Below are 21,744 nucleotides of genomic sequence, written 5' to 3'. Positions count from 1 at the left end.
TAGGCTATAATAACATGTTGATATTCAAATAATATGTGGTATACAAAGCACCATCAATAAAAGTCCTTATCTTAACTTGTATACATGTTATAAAATATATAGGTCATTTACACTCCCATCAAATCATTGGTGTTTCAAATATAGAAATAAACCAAGTTCAAGCAAACACAAATGATTTCTAAACACGAAATGAACCTTGACCAGAAATATGGTATTAAAGGGGTATGAAAAAACACCTCATAAACAAAATCAAGATACATCTTCAGAGATGCAAAGTGTGACTGTGTACATTAGTATCTAACTAGTCACTATCTAGCAACAAAACCAGTTTCTGAACTGGGCGTTCAAGCACTGACTGCTTTGTGAGACGTTCACCCTTCTTGCCTAGTTTCCTATCACCTAGACATATCTTCACTTTCCTAACCAGACCATCTCTATCCACTGTAGTTTCCGAAACTCTACCCAACCTCCACTCATTTCTAGGCAGATTATCATCTTTCATCATCACTATATCCCCTATCTGCAGGTTTCTCTTCCGGGTGTGCCAGCATTGCCTTATAGCGATGTTGGTTAGATACTCCTTCCGCCAGCGGTTCCAGAACTGTTCAGTTAAATATTGTACATGCCGCCATCTTTTCCTAGCGTACATGTCTTCTCTGATGAACTTGCCTGGGGGAGGTAGAGCTGGAGTGGACTTGGTGAGTAGGTGGTTAGGGGTAAGTGGCTCGAGACTGTTGGGATCATTGAGGTTGTCAACAGTGAGCGGGCGACTATTAACCACTGTCATTGCCTCATAGAAGAAGACTCGGAGGGAAGCATCGTCTAGACTACCCGAAGAGAGCAAGAGAGTTGAATTGAGGATGCTCCTAACCGTCCTAATCTGACGCTCCCACACTCCGCCGACATGGCTTGAATCTGGAGCATTCATGATGAAGTCGCACTGATTCTCCGAGAGAAAGGTAGCCAGTCTGTCACTATCAACTTCCTTAAGAGCTTCCTTCAGTTCGTTTTTGGCTCCCAGGAAGTTGGTTCCTTGGTCAGATTTGATCTGACGCACTGCACCACGTATGGCAATGAAGCAGCGCAGTCCATTTATAAAGGTATCTGTTGACATGTCCTCCAGCATTTCAATATGAATGGCTCTGGAGGAAAAGCAGGTGAAGAGAAGGCCATATCTTTTGCGTACACTTCGTCCCTGTTTGGTGTAAAAGGGGCCAAAGCAGTCCATCCCACAGTTTGTAAAGGGTGGAGACGGTTCCACACTCTGGAGGGAGATCGGCCATTTTTTGCTCTTCTGTGTGTCCCCTGAGCTTTCTACAAGTCACACATTGGCGAAGGTGTGATGCCACGGCCCGACCAATCCCTGGGATCCAGTAGCCCTTCGATCTGATCTCATTCGTGGTCATTCCTTTACCTTGATGCTTAACCCCTTCGTGACAGTGTGCGATTATAATTTTTGTGATGTGGTGTTCCTTTGGAATGATCGCAGGGTGTTTGACTGAGTGAGGAAGATTTGAATCACTGAGCCTTCCTCCCACCTTGATTACACCATCTTTGTCTAGAAAGGCATTGAGGCGATGTAACTTGTTATGGAGTGGCAGCCGAGAGCCTTTCTTCAGTAAATTCAGCTCATCTGGATATGTCAGTCTCTGTACGTCTTTGATTATGTGGCTCTCCGCGTCCTCCCGTTCCCTTACTGTGGAGAGACCATTTGATTTGTCCTTGTTAATTCGTTGAAGGATGCGCGCCACTGCTCTAACAGCCTGAGACCAGGATGAGAGCACAGACAGCCGATCTGCCACGGAGTGTTGCTCTGTGGTTTCTGTGTTAAGTGTCTGAGCCCCTTTCACTTCCGGGTCTCCTACTGGCAGCCCTGGGATCTTCTCTTCTGGGAGGACAAGTTCCCTTTCCCATAAAAACTTGGGTCCCGTGAACCAGCCAGATGATATCAGCTCACTGACAGTTAGGCCTCTGGAGGCATGATCAGCTGGATTTTTGTCAGTGGGGACATATCTCCATTGCTGGTGAGTTGTGCTGAGGTGTATCTTCTGGTTCCTTTGTATTTGGCGGAGCAGTCATACACAACACACAGTTTGTCTGGCTTCTTAGCATGGTAGACGCCGTGATGAGGTATGTACCATTTTTCTCCTTCCTTCCCATCGTCTTGAACTTCCTCTGCATCACCCCTTTCTATGACTTCCTCCATGAACTTGACATAGTGTTCCTTGTACCTTTCATCCTTTGACAGCTTCCTCTTGAGGTGGCTGAGACGAATGATGGCAAGCTGTTTGTTGTCAGGTAGGTTGGGTCTCTCCTTAAAGGGTAAGGGCATTTCGTAATGTCCTTGACCGTTTCTCTTAATGTGGCTCCCTAGTTTGTCTAGGAACAGTATGTCTTCTTGGGACACTGTTATTCCATCTTCCTTGGCATCCTTGAAGTCGGACTCCAGAATGCGAATGGCATCTGCTGGAGTGACTGGTGGGAGTTCCTTGACAGCGACCCTGAAACACCGTCTTGCTACACTTGGAGTGTCGAGGCATGGCGAGGAACACCCTACAATGCTCCATCCTAAGTCGGTTCGAACCGCGTACGGTTCATCATTTCCTCCTGCTATAACTTGTCTTGGTGCCATTGCCCTTGAACAGTTGTATCCTATCAAAAGACCAACCTCACAATCCTTCAGTGGTGGAATCTCGTCTACGACTGTGGGGAGATGATTCCATTGTCTGGCCGTTTCACTTGTGGGAATGTGGGTGCGGTTCACCGGTATACAATCCTTAGTATAGGTAGGAGGAAGGTCAATGTAGAGGGAGGAGCTGTAACCTCGCACACGAAGCCCTGATACTCTTTCACTTTTTATGATTGTGTCGCGTCCGGTCATAGTGGTTAACTTCAGTTTAACTGGACAGGAGTCTGCTTTTAGAGTGCTGCTCACTTCCTGGTCGATGAATGTGGTGTCACTTTGTGTGTCCAGCAGGGCGTAGACTAGTTTTTCTGTTCCTGCATTGTTCTTTGACGACACCCATACTGGCACAATCATTGACGTGTTAGTAGATTGTTCTTCTCCTGCAGTAGTGACTGACATTGAAGTTACAGCAGTTTCTGTCTCCTCTACTTTGCTTTGAGAGGTATTTTCCCGAGGTGTAGCCCTCTCCCTTTTGACATAATTTTGTCATCATGAAGACAAGTGGGATGTTTACCTTTACAGGTGTTGCATGAATGTCGATGGCGGCAGTCCTTTGCACTATGACTAGGTTTGGTGCAGCCATAGCAAAGCTTGTTTTCTTTCACGTATTCCCGTCGCTCCTCCAGAGTCTTAGACATGAACTTGGGACAGCCATGTAGCATATGCTGGTTGTCTTGACAGAACGCACAAGGGGGCCTTGCATTTCCCTTGGCTGGCCTTTGCTTGTCACTAGTGGCTTCAGTTTGAGTGCTAAGAACACTGGCCTTGTTCCTCTTGGGGTCTCTGTTATTTCGTTTTTCTGTGCTGGACTCTGAGGGACGGAGAGCATGGAATGAGGTGATCGGATTGCAAGCTATCTCTGACTCCATCGACATGAAAGTAGCAAAGTTATGGAAGCTAGGGAACTCTTGACTCTTGTTCAAGGCTTCTGTAGCCTTTCGGTTCCAACGAGAGGCTACCCAGTCTGGCAGCTTTTGGACTAGCTTCCTATTCTCTTCACAGTCATTTAGTATTTCGAGACTCTTCACGTGTGACATCGCATCTTGACAGGCGTTCAAGAAATCTGAAAGGTCTCTAAGTCCCACGGCGTCCTTTGGTTGGATTTTTGGCCAATCTGCGAGCCTGTCTCTAAAGGCTCTCTGTATGACGAAGGCCTGGCCATATCTGTGATCCAGTTTGTTCCATGCGTCCTTGTAAGCCTGGTCGTCATTTCTGTAGAATGTTCCTTCCAGAGTCTTACGAGCAGGGCCTCCTACATACTTTCTCAAATAATAGAGTTTGTCAGCTGAGGAGATGGCTCTTGTGTCAATGAGAGACATAAATGAGGATTTCCATTCGAAGAACTGGATAGGATCGCCGTTAAATACAGATGGCTCTGGTACTGGTAGTCTATTAAGAGCCATACTAATTTGGAAGGCCTGGGCTATGGACGACACATTTACCTCAGTTGATGATGCTGGAACATTGGGGGGTTGTCTGCTAGTAGCTGGGGGAGCATGGTGCTCTTCCTTGGGAATGACGGAGGTAGGGGGGCTAGCTTCCTGTTTGTAGACCTGCAGCCTGGCCCGAGCTGTCCTTACTTCCTTCGCTGCCTGTAGGCGGTCCAGTTCGCGCTTCTCAGCTCCAAGCTGCTTCTCCATATCTTGCACCCTTTCCCTTTGTTTTCCCTCCTCAAGCAACGCTTCGTACCCAGCTTCCTTTGCTGCCAGCTCTGCCGCAGCGTCCACGTGTTTGTTTGTCATACATGAGCCGCTGTGATGACTGGTGACTGAGTCACGACTCATTCTTGAGACCGTAGACCCATAGATGGAGCGAGCATAGCTCCTTTGAAGTAGCTCCTTGAGAGGACGTTGTGCTTGCTCTGCATCATAATCTCCATCGATCCCTGTAAGCCTCTCGTAGGCAATTTTCCTGATATCTGTTGTAACTGCCTCACATGCATCGACACAACGTTTCAATTCAGTTGACGGTGTGATGTGACTATCGTGACCTCGTAGTTCAAGGTAGCTGCTCATCACAGCCTCTTTCTCTTCTTCTAGAGTATCGACTAGAGATGCCAGCTCACTATCTTTAAGGTCCGACTTGAGCTTCTCTCTTGACTTACGGGCTTGAACCTTCCACTGTTCGTACATTGAGCTAAGCCTTCTTTCCTTCCTCTGTGCCTCTTCCCTTTGCAGTTCAAGAATCTTGGGAGTCGGGTTCTTTGGCCGGGTTGAGCGTCGGGGGCCTTCCCCTCCGTACTCCTGTAGTTGACTATGGAGGCTATTTAGAGTTTCTTCTTTGAGTTGAATATCCTTCTCTATGTGTTCTATCTCAGTAGTATCTAATGTTTCTGAGAGAGCCTCTTTAAGACTTTGAATGTTATGCTGCAATTTAGTTATCTGCTTCTCTAGCTCTAATTCAGGAGGAGGGTTACTTGGCCCTGTCATTTTTTTCATCAAATTTGGCTTAATAAATCTGATCTAATGAATCTGACCCTCAATAGCATTGGAAAACAAACACATATATATATGACATCTAAGCAGCAACATATCAAGATGATAATGCATCAACATTCAGTATGTTAAATCCCAGTATATAGACCTACTGTATATCTTAAATGTATAACTGTAATATTAAATAAACAAATGGCAATATACAGCAAACCTCTATGTCCTTGAAATATATACTAAATAAAGAACATTCAGTATATCAAATCACAATATGTGTACTTGAGTCACTCAACATTAAATAAAATAACAAATACATCAAACCAGGGTATCATTGACATTGGAACATAGGCTACTTAAGAAAATAAAAGATACTGTTTGTTGTCCAGTTGTTGACGTCCGTTTCTTCTTAAACCGTAAATGAAGATGAAGACATTAATGTTCTTGATGAAGATGAATTGTTCCTTTCGAGTGAATGTCCACCGTATCTGACCATTGCATCAAATCCTTTGGCCAGCTGCCCGTTGACCGTAGTCCTTGTCTAGACCCACAAGATGGCGTCGCACTGTAGTAGCAACGTTGCCCCGCGGTTCGTCGTAGTAGACACTCCTTGATGCAGCGTGGCGGCAGGATAGATGAGGGGGACTAGCTCTTACTGTAGCATTCCAGCCGGATTTAGTATAGACGGTGACTCCTTATTAATAACTGATGGTCAATGATGCAGTTTAACCTTTTATTTACACGCACCAAAAGCACCATAGACAAACCGTAAGAGCTGAAAGTAGAATAACACACAGCTACAATCAGCATCCATCCGCTAGCATTCAGTATACGTAGCTAATTCCAGAGTGTTTTACACAGCATTGAATCAATACATTCAAATCCTACACAACAATGAAATTAAATTGACAGTCAATACAAACATACCTCTTCGCCTTCCAGCTAGTTGCTATAAAACGATAATGAGAAGATATTCTTCACAAATCCGTAGACCATTTAACCGTAGCTTTAACCACCTTGCTTTCTTCTCCGTTCTTACTCCGTTCTAACTCTCTCGCGCATGCGCAGTTACAAAAAGGGAGAACATACTTGTGTTCTTCAAATTAAAGGCGGTAGGCTATAATAACATGTTGATATTCAAATAATATGTGGTATACAAAGCACCATCAATAAAAGTCCTTAACTTGTATACATGTTGTAAAATATATAGGTCATTTACAGATGTTGATCCATTTAACCAAACAACACTAGCCGCCTGCTGCATGGCTGTTTACAAAACACAATTCCTGCCTAAGGACCTTGTTGCCTTGACTTATGACAATGCGTACATAAAACAACACAAGAACTATTCTGCTGTGTCGATTGAATGGTTGGAATATGTTAAACACACTCGAGCTGTTTGTGTACAGCATGCTTTAAACGATGGGGAGAGAAAGTTTGGTGCATACCACGTTGACGGCAATTATGAGAAAAACGGGGTTAAAGTGGCGTTGGAATTTAACGGTTGTTTCCACCATGGGCACAACTGTAAACATGACCCAAATCATTTAAACCCCCTCCTTCAAAAGTCATATGGTGATTTGAGGGCAGAGGCTGATGTGAGAGTTGAGACACTTGAGAGGGTTCATGGGTTGACTGTCGAAATCATGTGGGAATGCGAATGGCAGAGGGCTAAACGCCATGATCAGCAAGTTATTAATTTTATGTCAACATACACACACACAGAACGATTGAAACCTAGGGACGCTCTCTACGGGGGCCGTACTAATGCCTATAAACTCTACCACAAGGCTAGTGTTGATGAGAAGATACAATATCTAGACTTCACATCGTTATACCCATTCTGCCAAGCTCGCAAGTCTTACCCTGTGGGGCACCCCCAAATCATCTTCAACGATTTTGAGTCCCTGGAGAATTATTACGGTTTAATCAAGGCTACTGTATTACCCCCCAGAGGTTTGCTCCACACAGTTCTACCCTATAGATGCGGAGGTAAACTAATGTTTCCATTGTGCTGCAGCTGTGCAGAGAGTGAGAACCAGACAGGGGTGTGTACCCATACAGATGACGAGAGAGCCATTTCAGGTACCTGGGTTAGTATCGAATTGTTAAAAGCTATAGATTTTGGTTACATGGTCACCCGGGTAGACGAAGTATGGCATTTTGCTCAAAAGAGTGATGACTTATTTGCAGGATATGTAAAAAAATTCTTACAATATAAGCAGGAAGCCAGTGGGTACCCTGAACATGTTGTGTCAGATGTCAACACATCTATGTGATCACAAACACGCCAAGGAAGGGATAAGACTCGATCCATCCAAAATAGTTTTAAATCAGGCCAGACGATCTATCAACAAACTACTCCTAAACAGCTTGTGGGGTAGATTCTCCATGAGAGAGAATCTGCCCAACACTGAATTGTTGAAGGATCCTGAAGATTTTGCTAGATACATATTTTCAGTCGATGTGGACTTGAAACACTTTGCATTCATATCTGACACAGTTGCATTGGTCCAGTGGGCTCATGCTGACGGGTCTTTATGGACTACAAAGGATATCAATGTCTTTCTAGGAGCTTTCACAACTGCCCATGCTAGGCTCGAGTTGTATGATCTGATGAATAAACTGGATGACAGACTTTTGTATAGTGACACCGATTCGGTGATTTTGTAACAAAACCAGGTGATTGGGCCCCTCCGCTAGGGCCGTACTTCGGTGATTTAACTGACGAGATAGGGGGTGGCGACCATATTGTGGAGTTTTGTTCAGGGGGGCCTAAAACATATGGTTATCGAACTTTAAAGGGTGTTACATGCATGAAAGCTAAAGGTAGTACCCTGAACGCTGAGAATTCTAAAGTTGTTAAACTAGACACTCTGGTGGGGCTCGTTGATCATTTCATAGCCGACAGGAACAGCACAAGACATGTGTTGGCCCGCACTGAAAATATTGTACGTGTTAAGAGATCTCTCACATTGAAGAACACAACCGTTGTCAAGAGGTTTAGAATAGTCTACAACAAAATGGTTTTAATGCAAGACTACACAACCTTACCGTATGGTTTTTGAATCATGTCAGATTTTGTCAATAGTGATTTTGATTTAGACTACAGCATCCATTCAGCTTGCTGTTGTCGGGGCCTTCTAACTCGGGTAAAACCTATTTTGTTAAGGAGTTGTTAGCTAATGCAGAGTGTTTGCTCTCGCATCACATTGAAAATATTGTATATACTGTATATATGCTTGTTGGCAACCGTTATATGATGATTTGTTAAAGATTAGGGATATCAATTTTGTCAAGGGGATTCCCGAAAGACTAGACAATGATGAAATCCTACCGGTGTCCAAGAATAATTTGTTAATCATTGAAGACGTCATGAATGTCGAGTGTTTGTTTTTGCTGTTGCAGCTCGACAGCGTTAGAATCTTAAAAACTGCTATCTATACCAAACTCTATTGAGAAAGCATTTTTTGTAAATAAATAGCTTTCCTATCCTATATAACATCGGGACCTCGTTCCGCCAAATCCGACGCCGGGAGGCTGAGTCGGGATTACCAGCGTTATTAGTTAGCTACCGCGGCTAACCAGCTAGCCACCTTTACACTTTTTAAACGGGCTTTTTTCTATCGGGATACCTCCCCGAACTACTAACAACCTTATATACTTTTATATCACATATCTCTGAAATACTGATTGATCATAATCAAAAAAAAAATCTCTCTCTCTGCAAATAACACCACTTTTCTCTTTCATGGCCTGTCGGCGCTGCCTGGAGCTTAGCTACCAGGTTGAGGAGATGAAGGGACGAATCTCGAATCTACACCAGATCAGACAAGGGGAGTCGCATCTTAGTTCACTTTATGACACATTACACAAAACAATAATTACAGACATAGAAAGCACACAAACCACAACATCAACATCAAAGCCTCCACCTCCACCTGTAAGCCCAATCCCAGGTGTAACTCACACTGTCCCTACATCACCAGGGACTTGGACCACCGTCAGGAAGAGGAGTCGTACCAACGACTCCTCTGGCACCAACCCCCATGAGGCCCTCCTGCTGCGGAACAGCTTCGAGGCGCTGCAGAGCCACCAGTCCACACCGAAGCCGAAGAGAGCCAGGGCCTGCACCCCCACCCCCAGAAACCACACGCCTGGCCCCGCCCCCGCCCCCAGAGACCACACGCCTGGCCCCACCCCCTCCCCAGAGACCACACGCCTGGCCCCGCCCCGCCCCAGAGACCACACGCCCTCCCTCTCTCTCTCCCCCTCTCCCACCCTGTGCCCCCTACAGGTCCATCACGCCGCCAGCAGAGGAGACTACAGTTCGTGTCTCCTCCCCGCACCCGCTCTTCTCCCCCCCCCCCCTCTGTGCTTGTAATAGGCTCGTCCATGGTCCGCCATGTTGCAGTCCCGAAGGCCAGAACCCACTGCATCCCAGGTGCCAAGGTGAGGGACGTCGCCGCGGTAGTCCCGATGCTGGTGGAGGAGGCCCCCCCCCCAGGTCACCTCCGTCATCGTCCACGTGGGTGCCAAGGACATCGGACGGGAGAGGTCGGAGGAGCTGAAGGACGACTTCCGAGCCCTCATCGCCACCGTCAAGGGCACAGGTAAGACCTGCATCATCTCGGGCCCCTTCCCGAGTCCCAGGTATGGCGACACCAAATACAGTAGAATTCGAAGTCTTCACCTTTGGCTACAGGGATACTGCTGTCATATGCAAATCCCATTTATAGACAATTTCACCACGTTCTTTAACCGTAGTGAGCTGTTTGCGAGAGATAGGTTTCACCCAAACAGGTATGGTGCCCGCCTGCTGTCGATGTCCATGGACCTCGCTGTCCAGCCCTGGACCTGGCCGGTGCCCTGTCAACGCTGATGTGGGATGAGTCCGATCCATTCCTCTAACACCAAACATGCCATCCAGACTATTGTCTCCCATCGGACTCCCTCCACCACAAATAAGGTAATACATGGCGCAAATTTGAGAAATGTATTACCCATTTCATTAAGTATGCCCTCGAGTCAGTCCCAGTGTCAAAATGACATCTCCATGGCAATTTTGAATATCAGGTCCCTATCAAACAAAAAAACATTTATCATAAATGAGCTCATTTGTGATAGAAAACTCGACTGTATGCTACTCACAGAAACCTGGCTAGATACAAATGGAGCAGCAGCCCTTATTGAGGCATCTCCCCCCAACTACAGTTTTTTCCAATCAATCAGAAATGGAAAAAAGGGGGGAGGAACAGCTACCATAGCTTCAAATAACCTAAACTGCAGGAGCATATCCTTTGATATATTCTCCTCCTTTGAATATCATGCCACAGTTATGGCATGCCAACCACCTATTCTTACGGTAACTGTATACAGGCCGCCGAAACCAGCCCCTACCTTCCTACCTGACTTCTCTGAGTTCCTATCCATTATCCATCCCAACTATGATAGGATTATTATCACTGGTGATTTTAACTTTCATGTTGATAATGAGGCTGACTTGAGGGCTAGGGAATTTATTGACCTCTTGGAATCTATGGATTTTGTTCAACATGTCAATGAACCCACTCACAATCATGGCCATACCCTTGATCTTGTGATTACAAAGGGTCTTGAGGTCTCAATATCAGGTATCAGCGACCTGGCCCTCTCTGACCATTTCTGTATTTTCTTTACCATTGTAACACGTAAAGCTGAAAGCAATGCTGAACGTGTTGTTAAAAAACGTTATCTTACCCCTGCAGTGGCTGAACATTTCAAAGCTTTAATGAACAGTAATCACACAACTCCCACGTTATGTGAAAACGACTTAGTAATTACCTTTAACAATAAAGTAAAAATGGCCCTAGACTCCCTGGCACCTACCAAACTAAAAAAGGTTGGAGCCAAGAGGAGAGCACCATGGCGAAACAGTGAAATAAATCTCCTAAAGAGAACATGTAGGAAAGCTGAGCGCAGATGGAGAAAGAGCAAATTACAGATTGATCAGAATATTTTTAAAGAACATCTATCTGCCTTTAACTTGGCAATGCGAAATGCTAGAAAAAATCACTTCTCAAAGATAATATCTACAAACAAGAATAACCCCAGGGTCTTGTTCTCGACAATTGATTGCCTAAACCCTGCTCCTAGAACTCTAGACGGCGCAGCCTCTGTCACCAAATGCGAGGAATTTGCAGCCCACTTCAGGGATAAGATAACAAATATTAGAATGTGTATTACTCATGAAAGACTAGGTTTGTGTAGCACCACAGATCCGCCACCACAGAACATGACTATGAGCATGTTCACCATGATTAGTACGGAAACATTAGGTAAAATTGTGTCACAGCTTCAGGGATTAAAGTTCTCCGTCGCTACGACGGATTTCCGTCAATTTATTCCAAGTTGCGACGGATTTATTCCAAGTTGTGACGGATTTTACCTGGTGTAATATGATTTGTAGAGGCATACAATCTATTTTGATGTTGGTATTAGTAGGGGTGTAACGATACATCGATTCATTGACTAACGATCTGATTACATCGACGCAATGTAAAAATATCGATCTATATCGTCATCTTATGCGCGCAGAGAGAGAGAGACTTGAAAAAGATACGAATGTTTTTCATTTTTGATGAGAGACAGTAAGTCTATCCCTTTTAATATATATTTTGGAACATCTCTCTGAACCAGGGACGTTAACATACTCGCGTTCGCAATGTGTGACTCGCATTCACCGTGTGTGACTGTCTGTCTTACTGGCTCGGCTCCACTTCTCGGCTCCTCCTCCTCTCGCGTTCGGCAATCTCCGGTGATCTTCGGAAATGTTCGGCTTGTGCGAGTGCGTCTAATGAGAGTGCGTCTAACGGGAGTCTAATGGGCGAATACATTGACCGTTTTGGACACCAAAGATATTTTTTAACATCTACTCTTCGAGGCGAATCCAGTCAGACCAATATCAGACCTGCTGGACGTGTGTGACACGTGTGTGGACGTGTGTGTGTGTGTGTGTGTGTGTGTGTGTGTGTGTGTGTGCGTGTGTGACTGGATGTCTCTCTGAACCTGTGTGTGTGTGTGTGTGTGTGTGTGTGTGTGTGTGTGTGTGTGTGTGTGTTAATGAGCTGTATGTTAATTACCACTTATTACAATTGATAATTGTGTTAGATTGGCATATGATATCGCGTCATATCGATCATATCGTCATATCGATCTTGAATCGAATCGAAATCGTATCGTGACTGACATTGTGAAATCGTCAAACATTGTATCTCATACAAACAAATCGATATAATATCGTATCGTGATGAAGCTGGTGATTTACACCCCTAGGTATTAGGTATATAAATGATATATAATAGCCTATATAGCCTACATAGGCCTTTATTGGCTACAACTATGCGACAGTAACAGAGCGGGGTGCACTGACGCTGAACCCCTCATAGTGATAAGTAGGTGGACATGGCGCGTGGTGCTGAAATAGCCGACATGCGGTGTGTGGTTTGAAAAAAGTAACGCCAGCTCAGTAAATCATTCAAACTTAATGTTTACTTATAGGCTATGTGAATGTGACTGCACCACACATGTGAACAGTAACAAAGCAAATGCAGTTTAATTTTATGAAAAACATTGACAACAAAATCGGCGCAAAAAAAAAAAAAACTGAATCCGCTTAGCCTATATGCTCCTGAAACTACAGAGCAAACACGCTACATTACTAGGGATAATAATTACTAAGAATTACAATGAGCCAATAGAAAAAATAATATTAGGCTATTTAAATCTCACTTAACGAGAAAACTGGCATCTCCCATCGGTCACTATTTGTTGGCTATCTGGTGATATGGACGTCTTTGAGTGTCTAGAAAAGCGCTATAAATCTAATGTATTATTATGATTTATTATTATTATGGACGTCACTTTAATCCGGCAGTTCTCAAGGTTTTTATGCACCAATCGATTCCTCTAGTGCGTCTTTATCACATTCATTGACGAAAAGGACGACTCGCATGTATAGAAAGGGAACATTGTGAGCACGTAAAATGTGAGTCTCACAACGGCTTTGCATTGATGAAACCAGGTAGGATGAACGCATAGTTCGCTGTCCATTCCTCTTTAAATGCCCTGTTTTCACCGTCAACTTTCCTCTTTAGACCTTTGGAGAGTGACATTATGTTTCTCTTGCTAACTAGAAGGTTAAATGTTTAGCTAACTTCACCCAGCACGCAAACAACCAATCCAATAATAGTGTGACCTTGTAAGTCTGGGAGGAGGGGGAATAATTATCAGAATACAACTTTGTTAAATAATTATTTGAATACGTTAGGCTGCGCTACATCGTCAGTCCACACATTTATTATTCAAAACTATGGAAAAGGGTGAAACTACGTTTCAACGTTGTTGAGAATCACAACACAAACTCGCTAGTCAAGCCAAAATACTGCAGCGAAATGGATTGGACTGCTACCTAGTTAACTAGAACACTACTTTACATTGTTACCTAGTTAACTAGAAGACTACTTTACATTGTTAGCAGGCTCACAAAACAAGCCGTGTTAGTTGACTAGCGATGTGTCGTTGATTTTCGACAACGCGGAAATGTATTCACATTTTTCGAAAGAAAAGTCAAAGCATTAGAACGTAGAACGGAAAATCGCAGGCGCGCTTTGCGCACGGAAAGCCACCGGCCCCGATTTGGCCTGAGTTTTTTTTTCAGTCAGGAGATTTTTTTTTGCTTTAATCCCTGCAGCTTAAACCGTCTACGTGTCCTCTTGACCCTATTCCTACCACCTTTTTTAAGGACATTTTTGAATCTGTGTCTGATGACATACTAGGCATTGTAAATCACTCCCTACTTAAAGGGATATTTCCAGCGGCGCTTAAAACTGCCCTGGTTAGACCCACCCTGAAGAAAAGTAACCTAGATCCTTCTGATCCAAAAAACTGTAGACCAATATCCAATCTCACTTTTCTAAGCAACATTTTAGAAAAGGCAGCGTATAGACAGCTTCATGAATTCTTAGTCCTAAATAATAGGTATGACCCACTTCAGTCAGGTTTCCGATCATACCACAGCACAGAAACCGCTTTGCTTAAGGTAACTAATGACCTTAGGATAAATGCAGTCTCGAAAAAACTCTCGATTCTTGTACTCTTAGACTTAAGTGCAGCCTTTGATACGGTAGACCACTCCATACTTATTGAGAGACTTGAAAACTGGGTTGGCCTCGCAGGTCCGGTCTTAAACTGGTTCAGGACTTACCTGGCTGACCGAGACTACAGTACTTTGTAGCCCTTGGTGACCATAAGTCAAACAATTATAGCACAACCTGTGGAGTTCCCCAGGGGTCCATTTTAGGACCGTTGCTTTTTAGCCTATACATGCTACCCCTCAGTTCTGTTATCAAGAAGCATAGCGTTAACTACCACAGCTATGCTGACGACACTCAGCTTTATATCTCAGTAACTCCCAACGACTACAAGATGATCGACCACCTGATAGACTGTATTGCTGATATTAATATTTGGATGACACAAAACTTTCTCCAACTCAATCAAGAAAAAACAGAGGTATTGATCATTGGCGAGAAAACTGGGAGAGAGAAATTATCTGCACACTTGAAAACACTAGCTCTTAACACTAAGTGTCAGGCCAGGAATCTTGGTGTCATAATTGACCCAGATCTAAATTTTGAAACTCATATTAATAACACTATTAAAACATCCTTCTACCATCTAAGAAACATCACTAAGGTACAATCATTTCTCTCCCAGGCAGACACTGAAAAATTAATGCATGCGTTTGTTACTAGTAGGCTAGATTACTGTAATGCTCTCCTGACAGGTCTCCCCCCAAAAATGATAAATAGACTACAAATGGTTCAAAATGCTGCTGCTCGTGTCCTTACTAGGACCAAACGAAGAGCGCACATCACACCTGTCTTGAGATCACTACACTGGCTCCCTGTCAGTCATAGAATAGACTTTAAGATCCTTTTACTAGTTTATAAATCACTTCACTGTGATGCACCCAATTACATGGTGGACATGCTCATAAGATACACACCAGCTAGACCCCTACGGTCTAGTGGCACGGAACTTTTAATAGTGCCAGAGGCTAGGACAAAGAGATTTGGAGGATCAGCTTTTAGCATATATGCTCCTAGATTGTGGAACACCCTACCTGAGGGCCTGAGGTTGTCTAAAACTCAGGACATTTTTAAGCGTGACCTCAAAACCTACTTATTCAATGTCGCCTTTTGATACTAAGGGAGACATTGGACATTATAGAACTAGGATCACTAGGCCATTACACCATACTCGTGTTTTGAGATTTGTGTTGACAGGAAAATGGACCCGGGTGCTGATGAGGCACTGTCAGCTCCAAATAGCACCTAGAGCAGTACTGGAACCGGTACAAGGGTGTACCAGGACCACCATCAGGTTGTATTGCTGTCCTCTTTATTGTCTCTATTGTGTTGTTGCATCATAACTGTGCTTAAGATTCTCTTTTGGCAGGACCTGTGACCATACTGGATGCAGAACGATGCAAATATAACACAAAATTTATGGACAGTGTGTACGCCGATAATATGCAAGGAATTTTTCCTGGATACATGGTGTACAGGTTTTTGCCCTTGCTTGCTTGCTTTGTGCCGGTGGTCCTTGGCCTCCCCTTGGGGACCGCTGGGTACTGGTAAGCAAACTGGCTAGTAGTCGCTCTATTGGTAGAGGGCTGCAAAGGAATTTTTCCTGGCTACATAGTATACAGGTTTTTACTTTTGCCTGCTCGCGGCTCTGTCAGTATTGATTGATTGATTGACTGATTGACTGAACATTTTCATTGTGTGAAGCGCATTGAGTTGCATCTTGTAAGAAATGCGCTATACAAATAAAATTTGATTTGATTTGATTTGAATGATGCCAGTAACAGTCTCGAAGTTGAGAAGGTTTTTACCCAGTATGTTCACCATAGAAATCTCAGTGTTTTATATCTAGTACAGAATTTGTTTTTCCAGGGTAAAACCAGTAGGACAATTAGCTTGAACACAAACTATTTAGTGTTATTTAAAAATCCCTGTGATAATAATCAAATATCTGTATTGGCTAGACAAATGTATCCTGGTAATACTAAATATTTTATGGAATCATTTAAAGATGCTACAGAAGCCCCTTATGGGTATTTGTTGGTTGATTATAAAGCTAAAACCCCTGAGTCCTTTCGTCTCAGAACAGCGTTATGCTCCACTTATCAGGTTGTGTACAAACAGAGGAAGACGAGTGGTTGAAATGTCTGCTAGATTAGAACGCCATTTATCGCTACTACAACTGTTGATGAAATCTAAGCCGGGTCAAATACGGGCTATTTTAAAGAATGCTTCAAAAGATTTAATTCAGGCATTGTGTGAAGTCGCATTGAACGTGCTGTGTGGTACCATTCCTCTATCAAAGACTCAACAAACACTGTCAAAGGTTAAGTCTAATCTGAAAATCATAGCTGACAAAAAGATTACAATATCTAGAAAAAGCGTGTTATCAACCAAGAGGGAGGATTTTTGTTACTGCTTTTAAGCATAGCTGTACCATTTATCACTAGCTTGTTGTCGAGACAGGGTTGAAGCGATATACTACAAGTGTGTACAAACAGACTACCGGTACTAGTCATTATGGAGAAAATGTATTTGGTGCCACAAAGAGATGTGGACAAATTACGTGTTGGAGGCCCAACGACTATCAGACAGAGTGCTGAAAATAACATTGATGATTTGATGAGAACCGTTTTGAATAGAAACGATTTAACTCCACATGACAAAGCACAGCATTACGCGGTGTTACTACAGAGATATTTAACATTGGTCAGACAGGGGGATAGTGATGTCAATACTTTAAAACTACTTGTGCCAAACAGCTCCCCAGTCGAGGATGAAGCGACCCCACAGCCAGTGGTGTCTACAACTTTTGCTACAGATAACACAGCTTTAGACGTCTTAAATAATTTACCCCTGAGGAGCAAGAAGAATGCCCAGCATATTTTGGCCAAGATGTATAAATCAAGGGTATTAGAGTGGAACGAATCTGGTGAACTTGTGTTGAAAGGGGCAGTCGTGACCGGATCACACATTTTAGATATTGTTAAATTAGCGACCATGATTCAAGCACCTAAAACAACTGTCAGACCCCACGGTTGGGATGAGTTTGTGCAGGGTTTTGCAGTTTTAAACATACCTCTTTCTACAATACCCAAGAGACATGTCAAAGACGAGATTAGTGATGTTAAACATTCTAAAACAAATGTTGATGCTGCCATTGCTGCTGTTAAAACCCCTTCTAGACGCAGTCTCACTCTAGCCGCTAAATTCTTAGAGTATGGGGCTTCAGGAACAACGTCCTCTGACAGACGGTCTCGGCGTAAGTCTAAATCAAGGCCAGCATCTCATAGCGGCATGGTGTGGCGTGATTGGAGCTAGATTTATTATTTTAATTTCATTTATTTACTTATTTTTGTTTTAATTTAATTTGATTTGGTTTGAATTTGACTATGATTGTTAACATTGTGAATGTATTTCTGCTACAACCGATAGTACCTGTTTTTATTATGCTGTGTGATGACGCTGTTTGTATTTTTTATTTTTATTGTGAATGACTGTTTGTCGATATTGAGCCATTATGATATATTGTTTGACTAAACCCCCTTGCTTGACTAAATAAAAATGATTGTAATGATACATGAACTCTGATAATTTATTTGACCAACATTTTATTGACTTACACAATCTTACACAATTGTCTGAACATGTTGAATGCAACTAAACACATCATGAACACACACACACGGTTGCAACTTTTTCACAAAACGTGTTACCATTGTATCATTTTTAAACAGATTAGAAGAATATTTAGATATCAACATATCATAGCTAATGCCTCTACACATGTGATTTAAGAAGTAGATACAGTGTTCACCACATGTGACCGATGTGACATCTTGAACTTGTTTGTCTGAGAAATGTATCTCGTCACATGAGATGTTTAAAAAGTCATAAATCGATTTAGGAAATCTTGAATGATTTGGAGCATTTCCAACAGTGTCAAAAAAACACCCAACTCTCTCCAATGATATATAAACTGCTAGCCAATGCTCTCCAGGCTGGTCAGAGGGGTGTGTGTTAATTATCATAGCACTCGGTCGTATCTGTAGAGGTTGCTTGGGCAGTTTATCACAAGCCAAAACACCTAGAAAATGGGTGTTTGTGGATATTGTATCCATGAAGGCTGTCAGTTCCACAGTATTCATGATGCTTAATAGTAATCAACTAAAACCTGTCTGCGATGGGACACTTCAATCATACTGTCATATACCGCATAAATTATTAGATTGATGGTATTAGGCAGTGCGTTCCTGAAACGTGTCTCCAGGCGTATGTTACCACTCTTGATCAATGATAGATGCTGACTATTATCCTCGTCAGGTGTCAGATTAAATGCATAAAGAGTGTACCCGCTCAGGAAATCGTTTCTATCAATGGCCATCGCACTGTTCTTTAAATGTCTCCCTGTTGATAACACCAGTTGATAGAATTCACGAGTCACACAACCATTAGCGAAGTCTGGTTGTAAAGGTTTGGTGGGGAACTGGACTCCGTCAACATAGATTGCCAGATATTCTAGATTATAATTCTTAAAATTGAATGGGTTCTTGCCATAGTCGCCCGTAAAAGAGTCATTATCAACCATCGCTACCACCACCGACTTGGGTAGGGTTCCTAGAAACAGATTTTCATGGTTTGATACTCTTGACCCCGCTGGTATGGAAAAATTCTTAAATCACACGATCCAGGGGATAAGATCCAACTGGTCCAGAACGCTGCTGCCCGTATTGTCACCAGAACCCCTGTCATCAGTCACATCACCCCCATTCTACACCAACTCCACTGGCTCCCCATCAAACACCGCATCAACTACAAAGTCCTTCTCCACACTTTCAAGGCTTATATAACCTCATAACCTCGCCCCTCCATACCTGTCCGACCTCCTCCACATCAACATTCCCACCCGGTCCCTCAGGTCTGCCTCCTCCATCAACCTGACCGTTCCCCCAGCCCGTCTGTCCACCATGGGGTTTAGAGCCTTCAGCCGCTCCGCCCCTCGCCTCTGGAACTCCCTCCCCCCCGACATCAGGAACATTGACTCTATCATCTCATTCAAAACCCACCTCAAAACCCACCTGTTTACGCAGGCGTATCCCTGTTGATTTGCTTTTCCCGTGCTGCTCTGCTGCTGGCTATGTTTTATACTGTATGTTTCTATGTATTTCGTGTTTTGAATTTTGTGGCTGTTTTTAGATTTGTTGTTGTACGGCGACCTTGAGTGCCATGAAAGGCGCCATATAAATAAAATGTATTATTATTATTATTATATTTAGCAGTGTTCGTTAGCAGTGTCTGAGCATGTCCTAAGCGTACGGCCGGTGACAATGAAACTTTCTTGACAAATAAGGACGCAGAGACAAGATTCACTTTGTACAACTCATTGTCCGCAGCATCACGCATCAGACAGAATGCATCCTTTGCTCTAGTCATACGGATTTTAATATTTCGTATATATATTGGTATCTGTTACTACTAAAAATGAAGAAGAGTTCTTGAGCAAATTTAAGACTTGTTTATTCAAAAAAGCAGGTTACACAGCATGGCCCCTCAATGGAGCTGATGGTCCGAATCGGTCACAGGATATTAAGTCAAAAATATGGATGTGAAGAAAAAGAGGCAGAGCCCATCTGTGTAGAGGATTTTATACCCTGTCACTGCCACTGTCGCTGAGCCAATCAAAACAGCATTCTCTGTCCTGCAAATAGGATGTTATTGTCTTATTATAATGCAATTCACCCTATGGTCTAATACAATTCCAATGCAATTTATGTTATGGGCGTCTTGCTGGCTCGGGCCCTAATGCAATTATATCTTCCCATGATGACATTCCTATGGGCGTCTTGCTGGCTCGGGCCCTAATGCAATTATATCTTCCCATGATGACATTCCATCCTCTGCACATGCATGTCAAAAGGCCATTGTGTGTATTAGAGGGCCATGGCTATGGTTACAGAGCATAACAATACACTACACAGCCCCCCTCGGAACACGCAGAGTGTGTTCCGAAACTAAACGACAGACAGAAAAACTACATCAACCCATCAACTACATCAACACATCAACACATCAACACATCAACACATCAACACATCAACACATCAACACATCAACACATCAACACATCACTCAGTTCATCATGCATAATACAAAAACTGAGATACAGAAATTTCCAACGACCGATGTTTCCCTCGTCCGAAGCGGCAGGGTCAGAGGTTGCTAGCACATGGCCCCAGTTGGAGAACAGCCTTTACCGCTGTCTCAGATTGATAACACTTTCATAGTCAGGAGCTTCCATTGTCGCGTAACCATTACATCACTTCACAACCGACATCAATCACATGATATAGAAAGAAACAAACAGGAACCGAAGCAAACAATCACAAAACATCACTTAATAAACAAATCATCAAAAGAGGAAACAAAATCAGAAAGCAAAGCAGAATCCAGCTTTTGCTCATCAGCTATGTCGGCCATCATTAAAGCATTAACCGGAACATCAGAAATACACTTTCCAAAACATTTGATTAAAATACCAAGTAACATAATACAGATGATAATGACAACAAGAATAATAGCGACGGACCTGATCATATTACCAATACCTGAAAAAGCAGAATCAAAGAAATCCAATGTATTCCAACCGTGTTCTTTACGTAAATCCTCTATACCCTTCTTGTTAGATTCATGGAAATCATACAGAGCGTTACCAGAATCCGAAATATAACTGCAACATTCACCGCCTATCAAAGCACAAGTACCACCCTGACTGGCCAAAATAATGTCCAAAGCCATTCTATTTTGGAGAGCTACATTCTTAGTTTCAGTCAATTCAGTAGCCAGGGCAGATACTACAGCATCCGAAGCATTAATGTGTTTTTCAAGAACGGATGATAGGGCACTTAATTCAGTCTGAGAGTTGTAGACACCATAACTTGGGAATATTAGGCCAAAAAACTTCTGAGCGGTAGATAACGCCCTACGACTACGATGGGTTGCTTGTTTGTGAAGTACAGACATCTCCTCCCGAGTAACTTTCCTAATCAAAGGTATCAGATGAGCTAAATAACAAAGACCCTCACTCAAAGCAGGAAGCTTGGAGAATGCATTATTATCACACACAAGAAACACACCCTCCGGGAGTTGAAGCTCCGTACCAGGATACATGAAAATGACACCACCTATACAAGACGCGGCCCCTAGCTGACGAAGCGCGCTGCCCTTGAGCCGAGATTGTATGTCAATACAGGTTGTAATATTTACGAGAGGCATGACCTTAAGCTGCGTGGTGCCTTTCTGCCGTCTGGTAGTATTGGTATCATGTAATTTCATTTGAGGCACCATAGCACAATCAACAACTTTACATTTCAATCCAGAAATAACAACTGAACCTCTCCACCGTGTAGAAGTCACACTCCCAGAACATAACAGATGAGGACTCAATGCAGTACCATTCAATTGAACGAACATAGCTTGGATAATATATATCTTCTTCGGACCT

Source organism: Nansenia antarctica, assembly GCF_963989245.1.
Source record: "Nansenia antarctica genome assembly, chromosome: 14".
In the NCBI taxonomy this organism is placed as follows: Eukaryota; Metazoa; Chordata; class Actinopteri; order Argentiniformes; family Microstomatidae; genus Nansenia; species Nansenia antarctica.
The sequence above is the reverse complement of the archived record's forward strand: the minus strand, read 5'-3'. Positions refer to the sequence as shown.